At 36.5% G+C, this 10,040-nt stretch overlaps 1 pseudogene; it reads left to right on the top strand.

Moving 5' to 3' along the window:
* The first annotated feature begins 2,831 nt into the window (after positions 1–2,831).
* Positions 2,832–3,879, top strand: LOC103247381 (nucleophosmin-like; annotated as a pseudogene).
* Positions 3,880–10,040: the final 6,161 nt, after the last annotated feature.

Raw genomic sequence — 10,040 nt, 5'->3', positions numbered from 1 at the left:
ACACACCCGAACTAAACTCTGTGTTGTTAATGGATGCATATGAGTGCACTTAAAGTGCAGAAGGTATTTTGAAATAATGCACACAAAATTCACAATGGTTATTGCCTTTGAGGAGTGGGAAAGATAATGGGTTTGAGAGTGGGTCCAAGATGATCTGACTTTATAAGGTTTTCTGTCTTTTATATATGAAGAGTAGTATGTTGATAAATATTTAACAACTGATCCTCCAGGAATTTTAAAATAAAAAACACTGATTCATAGCATTTGAGGATTTCTGTGTTGAAATACTCCCACTATGGCTGAGTTTTAAGCTACCAAAGCTTTAGCAACCAGTTTGCATAATTCCTGAAAATTTAACACACGGTTCTCAAGAACAAGTATGAGCTGGCGCAGCACAACGTTCTGTGTGTGCGTATGTGTGTTGTATGTGTATAAAAACTTGAAGCATTGATGACAATATTAACAATCCTAAGTTTTGTATACTGGAAACAGAGGTATTTGGTTATCTTAGTTTCTGAAGTTTTATGTGTATATTAGATTTCTTGGAAAAAAAGAGACAGTTCTATAAGAATCAGAGTGGGTAAAAATATCTGACAGATTAAATTATAACTGGACATAGTGTAAAGCAGGGCTTTGTTCTGGATGCCCTTCTCTATATCTTCCATTTTAGTAACTTAATACTCATTGAATATATTGAATAAACACAGTAAGTCAAGCATCTTCCTCTCTGCTGGTTACATGATTTTATGAACCAAGAGCAGCCTTTAGAAATAGCTAACTTTTATGATTGAATTAAAAAAACACTCAAAAGAAAAAATACCAGTTAACTGAAGAGAATGGTTTAAATAATCCCCTGGTATCTCAATACTTTTTTGACATGCTATTGGAATATTCACTTCATTGATGCACCATAAAAACAATTGCTAGATTGTTTGTACAATGTATTTTTTAATGAGCCTCAAAGTCGTAGAGCAGTGATGATATATAATCCTACTTTATATATGCTATTACCACAACTGAAAGAGGCTCAACTGTTATTGTGGAAGGAACGGAGCAGTTAAATGTAATAACAGGTTCCCCTGTTTCCCATTCATCTGTTATTTAGTGAGTGCCTAAAATGCATCTAGTTCCTCTTGCTTTAGAACAGTCCATTGAAGCATACACAATGAGGAAGCTATTCTTTCCTTATTGATTTCATCTTTCATTTTGACTTCTGGAGATCAAAATGGGAAAACAGGAATCCAGAGAGAAATGCTTCAAAATGCCTCCTTTTCCCCACTTCCCTCAACCTCAAACATTCAGAAAATATTTTAGAAATAATATTATAATCAGAAATTAACTTTATAAATAAATTATATATATATGTATGTAAAATTTTTTGAGACAGGGTCTCACTCTATCACCCAGGCTGGAGTGCAGTGGCATGATATTGGCTCCCTGCAACCTCTGCCTCCCAGGTCCAAGCAATTTTCCTGCCTCAGCCTCGCAAATAGCTGGGATTACAGGCACACGCCACCATGCCCTGCTAATTTTTTGTATTTTTAGTAGAGATGAGGTTTTGCCATGTTGGCCAGGCTGGTATTGAAATCCTGACCTCAAGTGATTTGCCCACCTAGGCCTCCCAAAGTGCTGAGATTACAGGCGTGAGCCACCACGCCTGGCAAGTTTTAGATATCTATATTATAAATGTATTTATATTAATAAAATATTTTATAAGTAAATTATATTTGTAATGTTACAAATTATATTTCTAAAAATTACAAAGTAATAACTTTATTTGTAGAATAAATTAGAAATTTATATTTTATAAACAAATAGCCCTGGAATAAATTGTATACTAAGGAAATTTCTGCTTTGGAATTAGATATAAAGAAAATTATTAGTTGCTATAACAATTACATTCAATAAAAAGTCTTGTTATATTAAATATTTACATAAAATAAAAGTAAACCCTGCCCACAGAGAATTGTCACACATATGATGTATGTTGTATGTTCTTGACTGTGTCTACCCTACAGAACACTTTTAATTTTTTTTTTTTTTGAGACGGAGTCTCACTCTGTCACCCAGCGTAGAGTGCTATGGCTCAATCTCGGCTCACTGCAACCTCCACCTCCTGGCTCAAGCGATTCTCCTCCTTCAGCCTCCCGAATAACTGGCACTACAGGTGTGTACCACCACGACTGGCTAATTTTTTATATTTTTAGTAGAGACAGGGTTTCACCATGTTGGCCAGGCTGGTCTTGACTCCTGACCTCAGACGATCTGCCTGCTTTGGCCCCACAAAGTGCTGGGATTACAGGTGTGAGCACACTTTTTAGACAGACAATTTTCCCATAGAACCAGGTCATTGTAAGTAAAGATTTATTCATATTCCTGACTAATCGAGATTCCAGTTCTCACTTAGCACAAGACACTGAAAATGTTGTATTTTCTTATCTTTAATGTAGCCTGTGTGTTCTAATCTTCAAATTGTATAGATGAGGGGGAATTGTTTTGAAGGCAATAATTTGCTATCTGTACCACTTATTTTTTATATTTTGTTTTCTTTATTAAAAATGTTTCTCAGGATAGAAGTTATATTTGTTCTTTGTAGGAAAAAGGAAAGTACATAAGAAATAAAAGGGAATTTTTGCTTTTTAAAGGAATTTCCACTTTTTGCATTTTACACTTCTATCCTCCTTAAATTTAATACTTTGAACTTCTATTACTTTTGTAATTAAAAATAGTAAAGAGCCTGGTGTGATTCTGTCCTGCGCAACTGTTCTCTGGGGCAGTAGTTGTTTATCTCCACCCACCTCATTTCCCACCTAAGTGCACGCTACCACCCCATGGAAGATTTGATGGACATGGACATGAGCCCGCTGAGGCCCCAGAATTATCTTTTTAATTGTGAACTAAAGGTGGACAAAGATTATCACTTTAAATTTGATAATGATGAAAATGAGCACCAGTTATCTTTAAGAACGGTCAGTTTAGGGGCTGGTGCAAAGGGCGACTTGCACATTGTTAAAGCAGAGCCAATGAATTATGAAGGCAATCCAATTAAAGTAACACTGGCAACTTTGAAAATGTCTGTACAGTCAATGGTTTCCATTGGGGGCTTTGAAATAACACCACCACTGGTATTATGGTTGAATTGTGGTTCAGGGCCAGTGCATATTAGTGGACAGCACTTAGTAGCTGTGGAGGAAAATGCAGAGTCAGAAGACGAAGAGGAGGAGGATGGGAAACTCTTAAGCATATCTGGAAAGTGATCTGTCCCTGGAGGAGGTAGCAAGTTTCCACAGAAAAAAGTAAAACTTGCTGCTGCTGATGAAGAAGAAGATGATGATAATGAAGAAGATGGTGATGATTTTGATGATCAGGAAACTGAAGAAAAAGTACCAGTGAAGAAATCTATAATGAGCTACTCCAGCCAAAAATACACAAAAGTCAAACCAGAATGGAAAAGACTGAAAACCATCAACACCAAGATCAAAAGGACAAGAATCCTTCAAAAAACAGAAAAAATGTCCTAAAACACCCAAAAGACTTAGTTCTGTTGAAGACATTAAAGCAAAAATGCAAGCAAGTACAGAAAAAGGTGGTTCACTTCCCAAAGTGGAAGCCAAATTCATCAATTATGTGAAGAATTGCTTCCAGATGACTGACCAGGAGGCTATTCAAGATCTCTGGCAGTGGTGGAAGTCTCTTGAAGAAAATAGTTTAAACAATTTATTAAAAATTTTCCGTCTTATTTCATTTCTGTAACAGTTGATATCTGGCTCTCCTTTTTACAATGCAGAGCGAGAACTTTCCCTACTGTGTTTGATAAATGTTGTCCAGGTTCCATTGCCAAGAATGTGTTGTCAAAAATGCCTGTTTAGTTTTTAAAGATGGAACTCGGCCCTTTGCTTGGTTTTATGTATGGAATGTTATGATAGGACATAGTAGTTAGCGGTAGTCAGACACGTAAATGGTGGGGAAACAAAAATATACATGTAAAATAAAACAGTATTTTAATAAAGTAAAAACAAAACCAAAAAAACAGTAAAGGAGGCTTGGCATGGTGGCTCATGCCTGTAATCTCAGTGCTTTGGGAGACTGAGACAGGAGGATTGCTTAAGGCCAGGAGTTCAAGACAAGCCTGGGCAACATAGCAAGATCTGTCTCTAAAAAAAAAAAAAAAATGCCAGGCATGGTGGCACGTGCTTGTAGTCTCAGCTAGTAGGGAGGTTGAGACAGGAGCATCACGTGAGCCCGGGAGTTCATGGCAACAGTGAGCTATGATTACACCATTGCACTCCAGCCTGGGCAACAGAGTGAGACCCCATCACTAAACAAAAACAACAACCACAGCAACAACAAAAACTAGTAAAGAAAAACATATATATTTTAATATTCTTTCACTAGGTAATAAATAATGACCCAAAGATGAGTTAGACTTTGTAACAAAATAAAGTTAAAAAAAATTGTTTCATTGATATAAAAACAACAAAAATAATGCACTATCAACACCCAGGAATTAGCATCCTTAACTTTTAATGTATTTTCCTTCCAATCATGTATACCTAACATATATATTATATAATATATTCATGATCTTTAATCTTCACTGTGTATTAAAATAACAAGGGAATGTTTTTTAAAAATACTAGTGCTAGGCTCCTATACCCAGACCATTTTAATCAGAATCTCTGGGTGTGAGATCCAGGCATGGTTACTTTTAGAAGTTCCCCAGGTGATTTTAGTGTGCAGTTTCAGTTGAGTACTATTGTAATATATCTATATGTTGCATCATTTTGAATTTTTGGGTTGCAAGGAACAGAATCACTAATAAAACTGGTTTTAAAAATAAAAGATTATTTTTTTGGTTACTGTTACTTGAAAAGTCTAGAGGCAATGAAGCCTTCTGGCACTGTGTGATTAGGATTTCAGCTAAGTTTCTCTGAAATTCTCTTGACAGGTCTCCTCAATGTGCCAGCGTCCCTGGTGGTTCAAATCTAGAGGGAAAAAGGAACATAGGTTCCTGTGACTCAGAAACTTTGAATAAAAGTTAGTAAGTTTTACTCTGATTGAACCAATATGAACTAAAAACTGTGGCCAGATGACTGCTGTGGGCTCTTGCCTTGGGCTTAATGTTGCCCACCCATGAACTATGACAAGGAGGGAAATCTGTATGCTTTTAGAGAAGGGACAAAGGAAATTGGATATTGGATAGGAAATCAATAAATGTTCACTACATATTTGTTTGGCCACTTTGTATTATACTACATATAGTTTATTATCCTGATTTAAAAATGTACATATTATATTTTAATACATTTTGAAACATGATTTTTAATTAGCTACATAATATTGTATCATATGAATGGAATGTCATTTAACCTTTGCCTTTTTTTTTTTTGAGACGGAGTTTTACTCTTGTCACCCAGGCTGGAGTGCAGTGGCACAATCTTGGCTCACTGCAACCTCTGCCTCCCGGGTTCAAGTGATTCTCCTGCCCCAGCATCCCGAGTAGCTGGGACTATAGGCACCCGCCACCATGTCTGGCTAAGTTTTGTATTTGTAGTAGAGATAGGGTTTCACCATGTTGGCCAGGCTGCTCTTGAACTCCTGAACTCTAGTGATCCACCCACCTTGGCCTCCCAAAGTGCTGGGATTACAGGTGTGAGTCACCACGCCCGGTCTCCTTTGCCCTTTTTTTGTCTATATATTTTTTTCTAATGGAACAATCAATGGCCTTAAACTAGTTATGACCATATGACCAAGTTTACCTGGGACCATGCTCATTAATGTCTGTTGTGCTGGAATACTTATTAATAATGCCTTATTAACTCTCAAAAGTATCCTGGTTTAGAGGATAAATTATATGGCCATCTTACTTTAAACATAAATATCTGTCCATTTATCTGATCATATCTTTAAGATAGATTATTGGAAAAATAATTTCTGGTTCAAAGAACAGAAACATTTTAACATTTTGATACACAATGACAAACTTTTTTTCCCTAAAAATTATGCCCGTTTAATATTCCAACCAGCAGTGCACAAGTTAGACCATCTCACAAAATTCTGTCAGCACTGAGTATCACCTTTTTCCTTCCTTCCCTTTTTTAACATTTGCCAATTTGATAGGAAAAAAGGAAGGTATGTTAATAATTTGATTAGTTCCTTGGTTATTGGTGAGCCTGAATATTATTTCTGGATGCTTAGTGACCATTTGCATATCTTAGTTTATGGCTTGTTTATGTCCTTTGCTCATTAAGAGTCCTTTGTATATGAATATTTTATCTACCATATTTGTTGAAAAAATTTTCTTGTTTATATTTTGTTTATTGTCTTTTAAAGTAACATTACAGACTTTACTTATAATCTTCTTTTTGAGACCGAAAAAAAAAACATGCTCTGTTGCCCAGGCTGGAGTGCAGTGACATGATTTCGGCTCACCGCAACCTCTGCCTCCCAGATTCAAGTGATTCTCCTGCCTCAGCCTCCTGAGTAGTTGGGATTACAGGTGCGTGCCACCATGCCTGGCTAATTTTTTGTATTTTTGGTGCAGACAGGGTTTTGCCTTATTGGTTAGGCTGGTCTCAAACTCCTGGTCTCAAGTCATCTGCCTGCCTCAGCTTCCCAAAGCATTAGGATTAAGGACTTTGCCTATAAATTTATCTATAAACACTTTCCTTTGTTATTTTTTTCATTGCCATTTTGCTGGAAAAGTCCTTTATCATCCTGAGATCAGATTGATATTCCACCTTACATTTATAATCTACCTTAAATTTTCTTCTACAATTTCAGTTTACTTTTTTCTTTTTTGTGGAGATAGGGGTCTCATTCTGTCACCCAGGCTAGTGTGCAGTGGCATGATCATAACTCACTGTAGCCTCGAACTCTTGGCCTCAAGCAATCCTTCCACTTCAGCCTCCTGGGTAGCTGAAAGCACAGATGTCAGTCACCATGTCTGGCTAATTTTTAATTTTTTTTTTGTAGATATGGGGTCTCACTATTCTGCTGAGGCTGGTCTTGAACTTCTGGGCTCAAGCAGTCCTCTTGTCTTGGCCTCCTAAAGTTCCAGGATTATAGGTGTGAGCCCCTGGCCTAGAATTTCAGTTTTTTAAAATTAATTTTTGAATACATTTGGAATTTATTTTGACATAAACTTTGAAGAAATATTCTCACTTTATTTTCTTTCCAATAGTTAAATAATTTTTTTCAATATCAATTTGATTGAAATTGCCATATAGCTATAACTTAAGGGAATAATTGACACCTTTATGGTTATCAGTCTTGTGCTTATTATCCAGGCACTTGTATGTCTCTCCATCCACTCAAGTCTTTTTTCTCTGTGTCTTTCATTTTATCCATGTTATTTTCTTCAAACAGGCCTTGCATACTTCTTAGTGAGATTATTTCTAGTGATTTCATGTAATATACTGGTAAGGTAAATAGAATCTTCCTCCCATTATGTTTTCTCACAGGTGGTTGCTGTTGTATAGGAAACTTGCTTATTTTGTATATTTATTTTGTATACAGTTACTTATTAGTTTTCATGGATTTTCTGATCATTGATTCTATTGGTGTTTTAGGAAGACCATTTTTAAATTATTTATTTATTTATTTTTTGAGATGGAATCTCACTCTTTCACCCAGGCTGGAGTGCAGTGGTGCTATCTCGGCTTGCTGCAAACTTGGCCTCCCGGGTTCAAGCGATTCTCCTGCCTCAGCCTCCCAAGTAGCTGGGATTACATGAGCTTCCATGCTGGGCTGGAAGACAAATATTTAATCTATAAGAATTATAATTGTGTATCCTTTTTAATAGTTATGCTTCAAATTTATTTTTTTTATATTTTACTAATAGCACTTTTAGAAAAGTATACCTAATGCTAATTGTAGGGGGGATTCTTGTTTTGTTCCTGACTTTAAAGGGAATGACTCTACTGTTTCAATTTCTTTTTTTTTTTTTTTTTGAGACAGAGTCTTGCACTGTCACCAGGGCTGGAGTGCAATAGTGCAATCTCGGCTCACTGCAACCTCTGCCTCCCCAGTTCAAGCGATTCTCATGCCTCAGCCTCCCAAGTAGCTGGGATTACAGGTATGAGCCACCATGCCCGGCTTTGTTTTACTCTTAAATAAGATGTTGGCATTTGAATTAAGAAATATATTTTTATCTTTATTAAGAAACATCATTCTATTTCAAGTTTAAGAGCTTTTTCATTTCTTTTTTTCAAAATTGAATTTAACCAAGTGTATTTCTGTCTTTTATGTTTATAAACACAACATTTTCTTCCTTTGCTCTACTGATGTGATGAACAATATAAATCGGTTTCATTATATTGAACTATCCTTATGTTCCTGAAATAAACCATATTTAGTTATATAGTGTTCTTTTTATACACTGTTAGATTCATTTTGCAGGCACTTTTGATGGGATTTTTGCGCCTATACTCATAAATAAAAATGGTCTACTGTTTGTGTGGAAAGATGATGGAAGTGATCTATTCCATAACCCAGGGAACTCTGGTAATGGGCTTTCATTATAAGGATTGGTTATTTCTTTATGTTCCACCATCCTTCTCCCACTTACTTCTCATTTATTAACCACTCCTTTACTCTTTAACCTCTTGTAAGCTTACCTCCATTCCCAGTACTGTATTGAAACCATTCAGGTCTACATGTCCAGTGACTTTTTATTGCCCAGATGGCCTTTTCTCAGCTCTCATGTTCCTTGCTTTCTCTGTAATAATTGACACCGTTGATATCTTTAAATTCTCTCTTCTCTTGGCTTCTGGCACTGTGCACTCTCCTTTCTTGCTCTTCCATCTCTAACCAGTCCTGTCTCATGGTCCCTTAATTCTCATCTTCTTTAAAATCCCTTAAAGTTGAACATTTCTTCCTCCAGGTCCTGTCTTCAGCCTTTACTGTTTTCTTTACCCACTCTTAGTAATTGATTTCATTTCTGTGTCTTCGACTATGCAGATGCCACCTGGAAAATTTCCTAGTATAGTGATTATTACATATTAGGTGATCAAGAAATGTTACTTCAGTTTGGGTTTCACATCCATATATCTGGGCTTGACAACTCCTAAGTCTCAGTTTTGAATTTCCAATTGGCTATTGAATGTTTTTGGTGGGATATCCTTCTCACACCTCAAGTTCACCGTGTGCACATCAGAACTTACCAACTTTCCCACTCTCATTTGCTTCTTCCCAATTTCACTATTTCTATTAGTTGTAGCAATTTGTTCTGCCATAACTCAATGGGTCTGGTGTAAGACAATGTAAGACAGTGTCTCATGGTGGGAGCTGTGGAGATTGACAGTACCTGCTTTGTTTTACAGAGTATATGTACCAGCAAATTATTGTCATGCAAAATATTAGCCCAATATTGCCAGATATCAAGATTTTTCAGGAGAAGCTGGACATTAACAAAACATCTTTAATGTCAATTTTCAAATGTTTACAACTAATTCAGTTTTTAAAAAATTGAGTCCATCCTCTGGTGGGTGCTGAGGTTTGAAAAAAAAGAAAAAAAAATGAGTCTAAAACAAAACCTATCTATGGGCTGATTTTGACCTATGGGCTACCAATTTGCAATCTCTGTGCCAAAGAGTTTTCAGAATCATAGGTTGTTTTTTGTTTTGATTTTGTTTTTGTTTTTGAGACAGAGTCTCACTCTGTCCCCTAAGCTGGAGTGCAGTGGCATGATCTTGGCTTACTGCAAACTCCATCTCCCAGGTTCAGGCGATTCTCATGCCTCAGTCTCCCAAGTAGCTGGGATTACAGGTGCCTGCCACCACGCCCAGCTCATTTTTGTATTTTTGGTAGAGATGGAGTTTCAGCATGTTGGCCAGGCTGGTCTCGAACTCCTAACCTCAGGTGATCCACTTGCATCGGCCTCCCAAAATTCTGGTATTACAGGCATGAACCACTGTGCCCGGCCAGAATAATCGTTTTAATGCTTTTTTTTCCTGTAGGTGTTTTAAATAATTGGCTTTATTTTATTTTGTCATAGAGCTTACATTATTTTTCCTTTATATTATTAATTAATACATAAT

Source organism: Chlorocebus sabaeus, chromosome X, assembly GCF_047675955.1.
Source record: "Chlorocebus sabaeus isolate Y175 chromosome X, mChlSab1.0.hap1, whole genome shotgun sequence".
Lineage (NCBI taxonomy): Eukaryota > Metazoa > Chordata > Mammalia > Primates > Cercopithecidae > Chlorocebus > Chlorocebus sabaeus.
This window is presented reverse-complemented; position numbering and strand designations above follow the sequence as displayed.